The 15,537-nt window shown below is 36.0% G+C and overlaps 1 long non-coding RNA gene and 1 other non-coding gene across 2 annotated transcripts; one reads left to right on the forward strand and one right to left on the reverse strand.

Moving 5' to 3' along the window:
• The first annotated feature begins 3,709 nt into the window (after window positions 1–3,709).
• Window positions 3,710–3,817, forward strand: LOC112753526 (small nucleolar RNA R71). Its single transcript, XR_003177911.1, has one exon. It is a non-coding gene; the product is annotated as a small nucleolar RNA R71 (small nucleolar RNA).
• A 5,559-nt stretch (window positions 3,818–9,376) lies between these two features.
• LOC112750569 (uncharacterized) lies at window positions 9,377–11,077 on the reverse strand. Its single transcript, XR_011872204.1, has 3 exons — window positions 10,393–11,077; window positions 10,063–10,200; window positions 9,377–9,786 (listed from the first exon to the last, which is right to left on the reverse strand). It is a non-coding gene; the product is annotated as an uncharacterized lncRNA (long non-coding RNA).
• Between the last annotated feature and the right edge of the window lie 4,460 nt (window positions 11,078–15,537).

Here is a 15,537-nt window from a genome sequence, read left to right on the forward strand (position 1 = left end):
CGTCTTCCTCTTCTTGAAGAACCAATGGTGCTTTTGAGCTCCTCTATGTCTCTTCCTTGCCTTTGTTGCTCCTCCCTCATAGCTCTTTGATCTTCTCTAATCTCATGGAGGATGATGGAGTGCTCTTGGTACTCCACCCTTAGTTGTCCCATGTTGGAACTAATTCTCCTAGGGAAGTGTTGATTTGCTCCCAATAGTTTTGTGGAGGAAAGTGCATCTCTTGAGGCATCTTAGGGATTTCATGGTGAGGAATTTCCTCATGCTCATGTTGAGGTCCATGATCTCTTATTTGCTCCATCCTTTTCTTAGTGATGGGCTTGTCCTCTTCAATGAGGATATCTCCCTCTATGTCAATTCTAGCCGAATTGCAGAGGTGGCATATGAGGTGAGGAAAGGCTAACCTTGCCCAAGTGGAGGACTTGTCAGCCACCTTGTAAAGTTCTTGAGGTATAATCTCATGAACTTCCACCTCCTCTCCAATCATGATACTATGGATCATGATGGCCCAGTCTATAGTAACTTCAGACCGGTTACTAGTAGGAATGATTGAGCGTTGAATAAACTCTAACCATCCCCTTGCCACTGGTTTGAGGTCATGCCTTCTTAGTTGAACTGGCTTGCCTCTTGAGTCAATTTTCCATTGAGCTCCTTCCTCACATATGCCTATGAGGACTTGGTCCAACCTTTGATCAAAGTTGACCCTTCTTGTATAGGGGCGTGCGTTCTCTTCCATCATTGGCAAGTTGAACGCCAGTCTTACATTTTTCGGACTAAAATCTAAGTATTTTCCCCAAACTATGGTAATCCAATGCTTTGGATTCAGGTTCATACTTTGATCATGGTTCCTAGTGATCTATGCGTTTGCATAGAACTCTTGAACCATTAGGATCCCGACTTGTTGAATGGGGTTGGTGAGAACTTCCCAACCTCTTCTTCGAATCTCATGTCGGATCTCCAGATACTCATTCTTTTTTAGCTTGAAAGGAACCTCAAGGATCACTTTCTTCTTGGCCACAACTTCATAGAAGTGGTCTTGAGATGAATCTCTCCATCTCCCATGACTCAGAGGTGGAAGCAATTGCCTTTTCTTTCCTCTTTCTAGAGGTTTCTCTGGCCTTAGGTGTCATATATGGTTATGGAAAAATAAAAAGCTATGCTTTTACCACACCAAACTTAAAATGTTTGCTCGTCCCCGAGCAAAAGAAGAAAGAAAGTAGTAGAAGAAGAAGAAAATGGAGGAGATAGGGGAAGAAGATGTACTCGGCCAAGGAGAAGAAGAGAGGGTTGTGTTGTGTGAAAATGAAGAAGGAGTGAGGTGTTTATATAGGAGTGAGGGAGGGTTTAGGGTTCGGCCATTAGGGTTTGGGTTGGGAGGGAAAAGAGTTTGAATTTTGGAGGTAGGTGGGGTTTATGGGGAAGAGAGGATGGATGTGAGTGGTGAAGAGGTGATTGGTGAAGGGTATTTGGGGAAGAGAGTTATGAAAAGGTGTGAAGAGGAGAGAAGAAGATGTGGGGATTCTATGGGGTCCACAGATCCTAAGGGGATCCTGTGGGGTCCACAGATCAAGTGGGGTCAAGGACTTAACATCCCTGCTCCAATTAGGCATGTAAAATGCCCTTGCTGTGCAATTTTGGCGTTTAACGCCAGACTGCTGCCTGTTTCTGGCATTAAACGCCCAAATGTAGCTTGTTTCTGGCATTTAACGCCAGGTAGATGCTTGTTTCTGGCATTAAACGCCAGTTTGGTGCCTGTTTCTGGCGTTAAACGCCAGACAGATGCTTGTTTCTGGCGTTTAAACGCCAGACTGCTCTCCTCCAGGGTGTGCTATTTTCAATGCTGTTTTTCATTCTGTTTTTGATTTTTCAGTAGTTTTTGCGACTTCACATGATCATCAACCTAATAAAACATGAAATAACAAAAAGAAAATAAAATAGATATGCTTAAATAACATTGGGTTGCCTCCCAACAAGCGCTTCTTTAATGTCAATAGCTTGACAGTGAGCTCTCATGGAGCCTCACAGATAATCAGAGCAAGGTTGGAACCTCCCAACACGAAACTTAGAGTTTGAATGTGGGGGTTCAACACCAAACTTAGAGTTTGGTTGTGGCCTCCCAACACCAAACTTAGAGTTTGACTGTGGGGGCTTTGGTTGACTCTGCAGTAAGAGAAGCTTTTCATGCTTCCTCTCCATGGTTACAGAAGGAGATCCTTGAGTTTCAAACACAAGGGTGTCCTCATTCAGTTGGAGGACCAACTCTCCTCTGTCCACATCAATCACAGCTCTTGCTGTGGCTAGGAAGGGTCTTCCAAGGATAATGGATTCATCCTCTTCCTTCCCAGTGTCTAGGATTATGAAATCAGCAGGGATGTAAAGGCCTTCAACCTTTACTAACACGTCCTCTACTTGTCCATAAGCCTGTTTTCTTGAGTTGTCTTGCCATCTCTAATGAGATTCTAGCAGCTTGCACCTCAAAGATCCCAAGTTTCTCCATTACGGAGAGTGGCATTAAGTTTATTCCTGACCCCAGGTCATACAGAGCCTTCTCAAAGGTCATGGTGCCTATGGTACAGGGTATTAAGAATTTGCCTGGGTCCTGTTTCTTTTGAGGTAATTTCTGCCTATCCAATGCATTTAGTTCATTGGTGAGCAAGGGAGGTTCATCTTCCCAAGTCTCATTACCAAATAATTTGGCATTCAGCTTCATGATTGCACCAAGGTATTTAGCAACTTGCTCTTCAGTAATGTCTTCATCTTCTTCAGAGGAAGAATACTCATCAGAGCTCATGAAGGGCAGAAGGAGGTTCAATGGAATCTGTATGGTCTCTAGATGAGCCTCAGATTCCTTTGGTTCCTCAAAGGGAAACTCCTTATTGGTCACTGGACATCCCAGGAGGTCTTCCTCACTAGGATTCACGTCCTCCACTTCCCTTGTAGGTTCGGCCATGATGGTCAAATCAATGGCCTTGCACTCTCTTTTTGGATTTTCTTCCGTATTGCTTGGGAGAGTACCTGGAGGGATTTCAGTGACTCTTTTACTCAGCTGGCCCACTTGTGCCTCTAAATTTCTAATGGAGGACCTTGTTTCATTCATGAAACTTACAGTGGTCTTAGATAGATCAGAGACTATTTTTGCTAAGCTAGATGGATTCTGCTCAGAATTCTCTGTCTGTTACTGAGTGGATGATGGAAAAGGCTTGCTATTGCTAAACCTGTTTCTTTCACCATTATTAAAGCCTTGTTGAGGCTTTTGTTGATCTTTCCATGAGAAATTTGGATGATTTCTCCATGAGAGATTATAGGTGTTTCCATAGGATTCACCCATGTAATTCACCTCTGCTATTGCAGGGTTCTCAGGATCATAAGCTTCTTCTTCAGAAGATGCCTCTTTAGTACTGTTGGATGATTCTTTCAATCCATTCAGACTCTGAGAAATCATATTGACTTGCTAATTCAATACTTTATTCTGAGCCAATATGGCATTCAGAGTATCAATTTCAAGAACTCCCTTCCTCTGAGGTGTCCCATTACTCACATGATTCCTTTCAGAAGTGTACATGAACTGGTTATTTGCAACCATGTCAATGAGTTCTTGAGCTTCTGTAGGCGTTTTCTTTAGGTGAATGGATTCACCTGCAGAATGGTCCAATGACATCTTTGATAATTCAGACAGACCATCATAGAATATATCCAGGATGGTCCATTCTGAAAGCATGTCAGAAGGACACTTTTTGGTCAGTTCCTTGTATCTCTCCCAAGCTTCATAGAGGGATTCACCTTCCTTCTGTCTGAAGGTTTGAACATCCACTCTAAGCTTGCTAAGCTTTTGAGGAGGAAAGAACTTGGCTAAGAAAGCCGTGACTAGCTTATCCCAAGAGTTTAGGTTGTCTTTAGGTTGAGAGTCCAACCATATTCTAGCTCTGTCTCTTACAGCAAATGGGAAAAGCATAAGCCTGTAGACCTCGGGATCAACCCCATTGGTCTTAACAGTATCACAGATCTACAAGAATTCAGTTAAGAACTGAAAGGGATCTTCGGATGGAAGTCCATAAAACTTGCAATTCTGTTGCATCAGAGAAACTAATTGAGGTTTCAGCTCAAAATTGTTTGCTCCAATGGCAGGGATTGAGATGCTTCTTCCATGTAAATTGGAATTAGGTGCAGTAAAGTCACCAAACATCTTCCTTGCATTGTTATTATTTTCGGCTATGTCTCCTTCTTTTTCAAAAATTTCTGTCAGATTTTTCTCCAGAGAGTTGTGCTTTAGCTTCCCTTAGCTTCCTCTTCAGAGTCCTTTCAGGTTCAGGATCGGCTTCAACAAGAATGTTCTTGTCCTTGTTCCTGCTCATATGAAAAAGAAGAGAACAGAAAATATGGAATCCTCTATGTCACAGTATAGAGATTCCTTTATGTGAGTAGAAGAAGATATGAATAGAAGATGGAGAATCCAAACACAAGGGTGAGGAATAGGTTCGAATTCTTAGATGAAGAGGAGTGTTAGTAAATAAATAAATAAATAGAAGGAGGTGAGAGAGAAGAATTTTCGAAAATTAAATAAATTAAAATAAAAATATTTTTGTTTTTATTTTAAATTAAAGTTAAAATTCGAAAATAAGGAGAAGAAATAAAATTAAAATTAAAATTTGAAACAATTAGTTAATTAAAAGAATTTTGAAAAAGAGGGAGTGATTTTCGAAAATTAAAGAGTGGAAATTAGTTAGGTAGTTTCGAAAAAGATAAGAATCAAACAAAAAGATAAGATTAATTGAAAAACATTTGAAAATCAATTTTGAAAAGATAGAAAGTTAGAAAAGAAGTTAGAAAAGATTTTGAGATTAATTTTGAAAAAGATGTGATTGAAATTTATTTTGAAAAGGATTTGAAAAAGAAATTTAAAAAGATTTGATTTTGAAAATTAAAGTTGATTACTTGACTAACAAGAAACAAAAAGATATGATTTTAAATTTTAAAGATTGAACCTTTCTTAATAGGCAAGTAACAAACTTAAAAATTTTTGAATCAATCACATTAATTGTTAGCATTAATTTTGAAAATTATGAAACAAGATAAGAAAAAGATTTTTTGAAAATCAATTTGAAATTTTCGAAAATATGAAAGAAAAAATGAAAAAGATTTGATTTTGAAAAAGATTTGAAAAAGATAGAATTTTTAAATTGAAAATTTGATTTGACTCATAAGAAATAATTAAATTTTAAAAATTTTTGAAAAAGTCAACTCAAATATTCGAATTTTATGAGAAGAAAAAGGGAAAGATATTTTTTTTATTTTTGAATTTTTAATGAAGAAAGAGAAAAACAACAAAAAGACTCGATGCATGAAAATTATAAATCAAAACAAGAAAAATATGCAAGAACACTTTGAATGCAAAGATGAACACCAAGAACACTTTGAAGATCATGATGAACATCAAGTATGTATTTTTGAAAATTTTTCAATAAAAGAAAACATGCAAGACACCAAACTTAGAAATTTTTAATATTTAGACACTAAGAAATTGAAAATGCATATGAAAAACTAAAAAAGACACAAAACAAGAAATTTTAAAGATCAAACAAGAAGACTTGTCAAGAACAACTTGAAGATCATGAAGAACACATGCATGAGTTTTCGAAAAATGCACAAATTTTAAAAACATGCAATTGACACCAAACTTAAAATTTGACACAAGACTCAAACAAGAAACACAATATTTTTGGTTTTATGATTTTATTAATTTTTTTGGTATTTTTTTCGAAAATTATTTTAGGAAGAACAAAAAAAAGAAGAAAATTTTTTTGTATTTTTCGAAAATAAGAAATAAAAGCTTAAAATTAAAATAAAATTACCTAATCTGAGCAACAAGATGAACCGTCAGTTGTCCAAACTCGAACAATCCCCGGCAACGGCGCCAAAAACTTTGTGCGCAGAAATCATGACGGTTCCATTCCTTGGTAACAGCGCTAAAAACTCAATACGCACGTTCATAATCTTAATTCTTTGTCACAACTTCGCACAACTAACCAGCAAGTGCACTGGGTCGTCCAAGTAATAAACCTTACGTGAGTAAGGGTCGATCCCACGGAGATTGTCGGCTTGAAGCAAGCTATGGTCACCTTGTAAATCTCAGTCAGGCGGATTCAATTAATTATAGCGATTTAATAATTAAAAGATAAATAAAATATAAAATAAAGATAGTGATACTTATGTAATTCATTGGTGAGAATTTCAGATAAGCGTATAGAGATGCATTCGTTCCTTCTGAACCTCTGCTTTCCTATTATCTTCATCCAATCATTCATACTCCTTTCTATGGCAAGCTGTATGTTAGGCATCACCGTTGTCAATGGCTACATCCTGTCCTCTCAGTGAAAATGGTCCAATGCGCTGTCACTGCATGGCTAATCATCTGTCGGTTCTCGATCATACTGGAATAGGATCCATTGATCCTTTTGCGTCTGTCACTACGCCCAGCACTCGCGAGTTTGAAGCTCGTCGCAGCCATCCCTTCCCAGATCCTACTCGAAATACCACAGACAAGGTTTAGACTTTTCGGATCTCAAGAACGGCCGTCCATGGATTCTAACTTATACCATGAAGACTCTGATTAAGGAATCCCAGAGATATTCATTCAATCTAAGGTAGAACGGAAGTGGTTGTCAGGCACGCGTTCATAGTTGGGAATGATGATGATTGTCACGATCATCACATTCATATTGAGGTGCGAATGAATATCTTAGAATCGGAATAAGCTTGAATTGAATAGAAAAACAATAGTACTTTGTATTAATTCGTGAGGAACAGCAGAGCTCCACACCTTAATCTATGGTGTGTAGAAACTCTACCGTTGAAAATACATAAGTGATGAAGGTTCAGGCATGGCCGAATGGCCAGCCTCCAAACGTGATCCAAGGATCAAAAGACAATCCAAAGATGATCCAAAGATGTTCCAAAGATATAAAAACAATAGTAAAAAGTTCTATTTATACTAAACTAGTTACTAGGGTTTACAGAAATAAGTAAATGATGCAAAAATCCACTCTGGGGCCCACTTGGTGTGTGCTTGAGCTGAGCATTGAGCTTTACACGTGTAGAGGCTTCTCTTGGAGTTGAACGCTAGTTTGTAACCTGTTTCTGGCGTTTAACTCCAGAATGCAGCATGGAACTCGCGTTGAACGCCAGTTTGCGTCGTATAAACTCGGGCAAAGTATTGACTATTATATATTGCTGGAAAGCCCTAGATGTCTACTTTCCAACGCAATTAAGAGCACGCTATTTGGAGTTATGTAGCTCCAGAAAATCCACTTTGAGTGCATGGAGGTCAGAATCCAACAGCATCTGTAGTCCTTCTTCAACCTCTGAATCTGATTTTTGCTCAAGTCCCTCAATTTCATCCAGAAAATACCTGAAATCACAGAAAAACACAAAAACTCATAGTAAAGTCCAGAAATGTGAATTTTATTTAAAAACTAATAAAATTATACTAAAAACTAACTAAATCATACTAAAAACTATGTAAAAACAATGCCAAAAACGTATAAATTATCCGATCATCAATGGCCAACCTGCATATCCTGGATGGCGTGGTCCATACTATAATGCGCCAGCTCAGCAACCTGGTTCTATTCTCAGGCCTCCATATACCGTTCCATCTCCATACCCTCCACTAGCGGTGGCAAGTGGGGAAGCCCGCCCCACCCCACCCCGCCCCGCCAGAAGCCCGCCCTTTGGCGGGTTGGCCGCCCCGCCCCGCCTAGTGAGGCGGTCCCAAAATTCTAGCCCGCCCCGCCTAACGGCGGGCTGGCGGGCCGGTGGGCCGGCAGGCTAAGCCCGCCAAATATCCTCTTTTTTTTTTTACTTTTAACTATTATAATTTCTAAAAGTATAAACAAATTATAATTTTTATATTCACAAACATTAAAGTATTTGTAATTATAAATATCTAATAAATATAATTATAAACCAAGTTTTCATCCAAAACATAATTATAAATATTGTTCCCAAAGCAAAATAAATATAATCCAAAACATAATTATAAATATTGTCTCTAAAACAAAATAAACATAATCCAAAACACTCAATTTTCATCTTCATTCCCTTGTAAGTTGGGTTGGAAGAAGTTGGATTTTGGCAAAAAAAAATTATAAAAATATCCCTTGCCAAAAAAATACTAAGCCCGGCGGGGAAGCCTGCCCCGCCCCGCCAAAGCCCGCGGTTTAAGCGGTGCGGGTTAGCGCGGGCTTTTACTATTTGGCGGTCCCAATTTTCCAGCCCAACCCGCCTTTTTCGGCGGGTTACGCGAACCGACCCGGCGGATTTAGGCCCATTTGCCACTCCTACCCTCCACCTCATCAAGGTGGATACTATAAGTAGCAATAGTGTTAATCCAACTGTCTTTTATAATAAGAGAGATTATTCTTTCCGTCAGCTATCTCCTCAACAAATTGGATTTAGATATACCTGTTATCTTGAAGCTTTAGACCAGTGTGGAGAATCGGTATGTACTTTTTGGGTCGTTTCTGGATTTGTATTTTGTTAGTTTGCATTGTCATTAGTTTGTCAATTGTTTATACAAAAACTGTTGTAAGTACAGTTGGTTTATTTCCAATTTTCTACTTTATGCAGAGTGGGGTTCCCCCATCTATACATGCCAACTCGTCAGAAAACATATACTTGTATCACTACATATTCAAAGATTTCTCACCTTCTTTTATGGTGATGAGTAGTATCATGTTCGGGATTATTTGTCTCTAAAAGAATGTACTATGTGGATTGTCCCTTGTGAACTTTTATGTTGTATATTTCCGTAAACTCAACAAAGGAAATTTTTGGATCGTAAAACGCACAAGAAATACAAAGGAATTAAAAAAGAAATTATGTTGTTAAGGCCTAAGGGGAACATCTTATTTTAACTCTGTTTAATAAAAAGTTCATCTGGTTCTTGAGGTTAAAGAAAACTTGTGTGCATCAATCCATGAATATTTTGGTACTTGTGGATAGTCAAATATTTGTTTCGATCCTATTTGTTTCTGAGTGCCAAATTCTTAGCGAAAACGGGGACGAAATTTATGCATGTGTCAAATTTTAAATGGAGACACAATGCAGACATAAGACTTTAATCAAAAGTCCATAGCCAATGGATTGAGATTCTTTGTCCCTATTTTCTATTCCTTTCCATTTTCTCCACTTATAATTTGACACCCCAAGAACACAGTTTAGAAATCTCAAAATTGATGAGAACTATTAGGTGTAACATTTCTTCCAAGAGTAAAAGAAAATATACTATAATGCTAATAGAACCGTGAATCAGTGATGATAATAACATTATATTCCTTGGGCATAGATAAAATTGAGAAGAAAAAGCATCGGAGATATAAGGTTTTAGAAAGTTATGCCAATCTATGCCCATAGCATTAAAACCACTTGTAAAATGTATACAGATACCCGCTAAAAAGCACAACAACAGAGATGATAGTTATCATTCACTTCTCAAGCACCATAACTTCTTCCCTAGACGCAGATCCCATGACTTTGAATAACCATTAATTAATATTATTACACTACAATCGAGCATTCTCTTGGCAAATCGATGCGAAGCCTTGTATAGGAGCTAGTGAAATAAGCAAGCAGATAACATGAAATAACAAAGAGGACTTAAAGATCCGTATCAATGAGATAATCACCCAACCTTTCAACAATCATGTTGCACTACCCTGGAGTCATCGGCTCATCGTAGATTCCGATGATCAACGCCTGATTCGTCTTCTTAATGGTAACACCACCAGGACCCTGCATGACAAGGACAAGCTGAGATTTTAACAACCAATGGCCAAAACCAGCATCAAGGTAACAACGGTATGGACATGGTGCAGCAATGAGTTTTACGCTGATGCTGATTCATTGTGAGCTATGGCCTAAAGCAGTCACATACCACAATTTGAATCCATGATTACATCATAAATTTACTCAATCAAATTAGCAGATTCACATTATCATAGATTGTTGTATTTTCTTTGATGAACTTGTGCAATCAAAATTCAAGCTATAATTAGAAACAGCCAGTACCTTCTTCCCTCAAATGACAGCTCCGGGTTCACCTTGGATAACCATATATTTGGTGCCACCGAGGTACAACCCGGTGGGGGCAAGCGATCAAGGCTCAGCAAAGTCGTTCATGATAGCAGTAATTTCCTCAGGCTTGAACTGCACAACACAAAAGACCAATCAAGAACAGATCAACTAAAACAATTTCAGATTGCAAGGATCACTTGACTTATGCTATGAACCAAACACACTTGAAATCCCCAGCCACATGTTACTTGCACAAGTGATGTGAATATTCGATTTCATATATAACAATAACGAGTGTATGATTGATCTTATGTTGTTACATACTAATAAAAAGGAATGCATCTCATATCAGATAATCACACAGTCCAAACTCCAAGTCATTCCTAATGACTCTCTCCAAGCTTTAATTTACAGCATAAATTGCACTTAACAAGTGAAACATTAAGAATCTGAAAAATTAATCAATTAGCTCCAGTTGATAAAACTAAACAGCTATGGTTAAAGCGCGAATGTATCAAATTAACACCAAAAACATAGGATATGTCAGTATGTCACATGCAAATCAAATCTGATAAATCAGAGGAAAATTAACGGAAAAAAAAGAACAAGATGAATTTGGAAAACAAAGCACTAAGAAAGAAGGAAAGTTTTGGAGAGAGAAATTGAGAAGTATTAAAGATAATCTGAGGAAAATTAGAGCTCTGAGCCCAAACACTGCCGTCTTGGCCGACGATTGCGGTGGAGGAGAGGTGGTTGCCTTCAATTTCGCAGAGAAGGTGGTCATCGACGTATGTTTGCCATGACGGCAACCGGCAAGACGACGGTGAGAGCAAAGACGATGGCAAGCGGTGACCCAACGGCGAGCTACTCCAAGCCACGAACAGAGAAGCCAGCGAGGATGGGGACGATGTACCGAGCTACCTGGGTTTCGGACAGGGGGAAGAGGAAAAAGCGGAAGCGCTGAGAACCTGGGGACAGCGGCGGCAAAAAACCTAGGGCTAGGGTTTTGTCGTTTTGGTTTGGGTCTTTAACTGCTTTTCTTTAGAGGGGCACGAATGATCAGGAGAATTGGAGAAGATGAAGAACAATTTTGATTTTTTTTTTTTAATATGTTTTTGTTTTGTTCTTTCAATTATTTGAAACTATAAAATTAGGATTAATTGAATTCTAAAAATTTGATTAATTAAAAGGGTATTTTTGTCTAATTAAATAAAAGAAGGATGTTTAAATCTTTTTATAAAATTAAATAAATAAATGTTTTTTATTTTTATTTAATTAAAAGGGTGTTTTAGTAAAAGTGGTGATATACTATATATTTAAAAAGAAAAAATTAAATACTGACGTGGAAAATAAATTCCACATATTTTATTGTTATTTGTCCATATTTTAAACGTATCGGTACGTATGAATTTATCATCGTACCGTAGCAAACACCAAAGAAAATAACCTGTATATACTAGGGGTGTTCGCGGTGCGGTTTGGTTCGGTTTTTGAAGGAAAAGCCATCCGATCCGATCGTTTAATTAAATTGCGGTTCGGTTTGGTTCGGTTTTTTTGTCAAGGTCATCCGAACCAAACCAAACCAATTCATATCGGTTTGGTTTGGTTCGGTTTGTTCGGTTTTTTCAATCAAATAAAAAAATCCTACCATACTATTATGCAAAGTCATAACATTGAAATTGACAAACCGAAATACACAATAGCTAACAAAGTCTTGATCTAATGAAATTTAACGACAACAGAATTCAAATACGACAATTAAAGAAGTTTAATAGTTCAACAGTCAACACAACTGATGAGACATACTACTCTTTCCATTTTACAACATATATGTGAAAAGAGAAATCAACCATGTTACTGATGAGACAAAAAATTAAGCATTAGTATGCTACTCGTATAGAAATACGAGAATCACCCGATATTTACTTTTAATAATTAAATTTCATAAACAATATAATTAAACTTAATAATTAAATTATATAATAATATTATTCTAGAGAAAAAATTAAGATTACCTTTCTCATAGTTATATTATATAAATTTATAAAATTGAGACACAATAATAACTCAAATTCACAAATAATTTGCTGGAAATGAAATGTATTTTTGCGATTTATCACTTAGTTATGTGCACTATGAGAGGAGAAGAATGATAATCGACTCTCTAATTTGGAACGATTGCATGGACGATAAGAGGAGAATCTCGATTGACTATGTTGTTCACAACAACATTATACGTATTTGTCACTTAGTCATGTATACAATGAGAGGAAAAGAATGATAATCGAGGAGAATATTGATTGATTCTGTTATTCACAACAACGTTGCACGTATTTGTCACTTAGTCATGTGCACAATGAGAGAAAAAGAAAGAGAATCGATTCTTAATCCGGAATGATTGTATGGATAATAAGAGGAAAATCTTGATTGATTCTGTTGTTCACAACAACGTTACATGTGTGATTGTGAAGAATGAGTATTTATCCGATCAACTCGCATCCTATATATGTAAAATGAGAAACTATTCAAAATTAATTAATTGTCATAACTACTCAAAATTAATTAATTGTCATAACTAATAGGAATCATGATTTGATTCAAATTTTAAATTGGAAACTGCTCAAAATTAATTAATTGTCTCTAATTTAATTCTAATTTTAATTTAACCCTATTGTACACATTGTATAAAGCATACATTGGCTCCTCATATTTTTCCTTTAGATTAATATTTCAGTCAAATTAGTTACACAAAGTTAATATTTTAGTTTATGTTTAATATGTTATGATAGATTTATCCTATTTTGTGATAAATTTATTGAATATGTGTTGAGTTACCACCTTGCAAGCCCAACATTTCATGGCTTCGGCTATAAAAAAATATGTATTCTCTATTGATAATTCGGACCCAAACTGAGTGTAATATACAATATACTTTAATTGGTCACTCTCTAATATCTTATACTCTACAATTTTTCTAATGCTATACATCTTGACTACTATAATAATTTTTTTTTGTTTTTAAACTATTGCCCAATCGCAAATTCGTTGCCCAATCTTAACATACTTCAATCATGATTCATTGCCTTGAGATTTAACGTTGAAAAGTGAGCGAGATAACCGTACCCTCAGAAAATACTATGGTTCTGAAAACCGAATCGGATAGCCACCGCAGCCACCCACAATCACCCAGCCCATAGCCACCGCAGCCCCCAAAGCCCCGCATCGTTTGTCATCGCTGAACCCTTCTCTCCCTTCTCTCTCTGTCGCGCTCTTTGTCTCTCTGTCACTGCTTTGCTGCTCTTCGCCGTGGGTCGTCGTTGCCGCATCTCCATTCCTCGTCGTGGGTCGTCGCTGCTTCTCCCTTCCTCCCCTGCGTCGTTTTTGCTTCTCCCCTCCTCGTCGTTTCTGCTTCTCCCTTCCTCGTCGACGTCGTTTCTGCTTCTCTGCTTCTCTTTTAGGTGTGATATCTCACAGTTTATCTCTATGTCTCTTTTACGTTTCTGCTTCTCTGCTTTTCTGCTTTTCTGAGTTTTGAGATATTAATTTTTGGAATTTTTATTTGATGATTCTGAAATTATTGATGATTCTGAATTTTTAGAATTTTGAGATATTATTGACGATTCTAAAATTTGATTAATTCTGCCGTTGATGAGTTATAAATTCAATTGTTTAATTTATTAATTTTGCTAAGATTGATTTTTAAATCCAATCTGTTGTACTTGTTATTTTGGTGAATTGTTGTTTTGCTGTTATTGATTCAAAATAAAAATATTGCCACAATTCTACATTGAGTTGTTTATGCGGATTTGTTCTGATTTTGGATTGGTGACTCTGGTTGCTGATTGTCTGATTCTAAATTGTTGATAGTCCTATGGTGCATGCTTCATTGCATTGTGCTGAATCGTTGAAATTTTCCTTATTTTGAGATGTTTATGGTTTGACTCTGCTGTATTGTGTTTATGCTGAAATTTTTGTTTATGCTATTTTTTTATATATATTTTGTTGATTATTTATGAATTTTTAATCATAAATTATGAAAAACTGTAAAATTTTAAAACTTATCAGCTAAAAAATTATTAAATTCAAATATTTAAAATTATATATTAAATTTTTTATACTTTTATTATATATTTAATTAAAGCGGTTGAACTCCGGTTGAACTTCTGAACCATTGAACCAGTCACCCTACCGTTTCATTGACCGGTTCAGTTCTCGCAACCTTGGAAAATACAAGGTTGTATCAACGCGAGTTGTGAGGCTATGAAGTAGTTAATCTCTTTCTTCCCCTCACCAGGAATATCCACGGGTTCAATCAAATACATGGTTAACTTGACAGGAATCCATCATTCGGTCTCTAATCGCAGAACCCTCATGACTTTCAAAATCTGCTTGCAACATTCCATCATTAGAATTATCAAATTTGACCCTTCTTGACTGCCCTCAGGTGACATATTTAAGTCAATCATCAATCTCCTAAAATTTGTGTCTAGCTGCCCCACATGAGAGGTATCATCACCAACATCTAGAGAAATCTCTCCACACAAGTAGACCAAAAAATAAATAATTCTAGGAGATGGACATTTGGAAATAATTGTGCCAACCCCTGTTTAGACATATATCCTCATCATCACGTAATCGATACCTAAGTCACATAAAATCTTATAATAATAATAATAAGTTTCATCTACGAAAATAAAATAATAAAAATAACTAAATATACGCTATGAATAACAAGATAATACATTTTGTAAAAAAGGTGTCACCTACCTCCATCGGATATCTATAATAAATTTTTTTCACTCTCTTTGTGTGTTGTTGATCAATGACATACACTATAAAATTCTTAAACGTTATTAGACATCTCACTTCAACTGGCATCTATACAAAGGTTAATTGAGCAAAATTAAATATAACAGATTCATTTTGATCATATATTATTTTTTTAATATAATAAATTGATAACAATAGTATTTGGAACATTTTAAATGGTAAGAATCAGATGAAAAAAGAGTAAAATGATAAGTGAATGTATTTTTTTAATGAGTAAATATTTTTAATGAACATTTAAAGTGGAATCATATTAAATTTATTTAAAATATTTTAAAATTAAATTAAAATGTTTAAAATATTAAATACAAAATTAAGATTTAATCAAACTATTAAAAATTAAAATAATATTTTATTCTTTGTTTTACCTTTTAAGGATAACTTTCTTCTAGTAATAATATAGACTAAAGTATTATCAATATTCATTTTTTTTTCACAACTATGTATTTTGGTTTAATTTCATAATGTTATTTTGAAACGGGAGCATTAATTGCCATCATAACAATAATAACATGGATAAATTTATAGATAGAATTTAATGAATAATTTGGTCATGATGAAAAAACAGATAAATACAAAAGATAATAATAACTTCTTTCAATAAATATCTAAAAATTTTAAAATCATTTATGCATTTGAATT

The sequence above is a fragment of the Arachis hypogaea genome, chromosome 15 (assembly GCF_003086295.3).
Source record: "Arachis hypogaea cultivar Tifrunner chromosome 15, arahy.Tifrunner.gnm2.J5K5, whole genome shotgun sequence".
Classification (NCBI taxonomy): domain Eukaryota; kingdom Viridiplantae; phylum Streptophyta; class Magnoliopsida; order Fabales; family Fabaceae; genus Arachis; species Arachis hypogaea.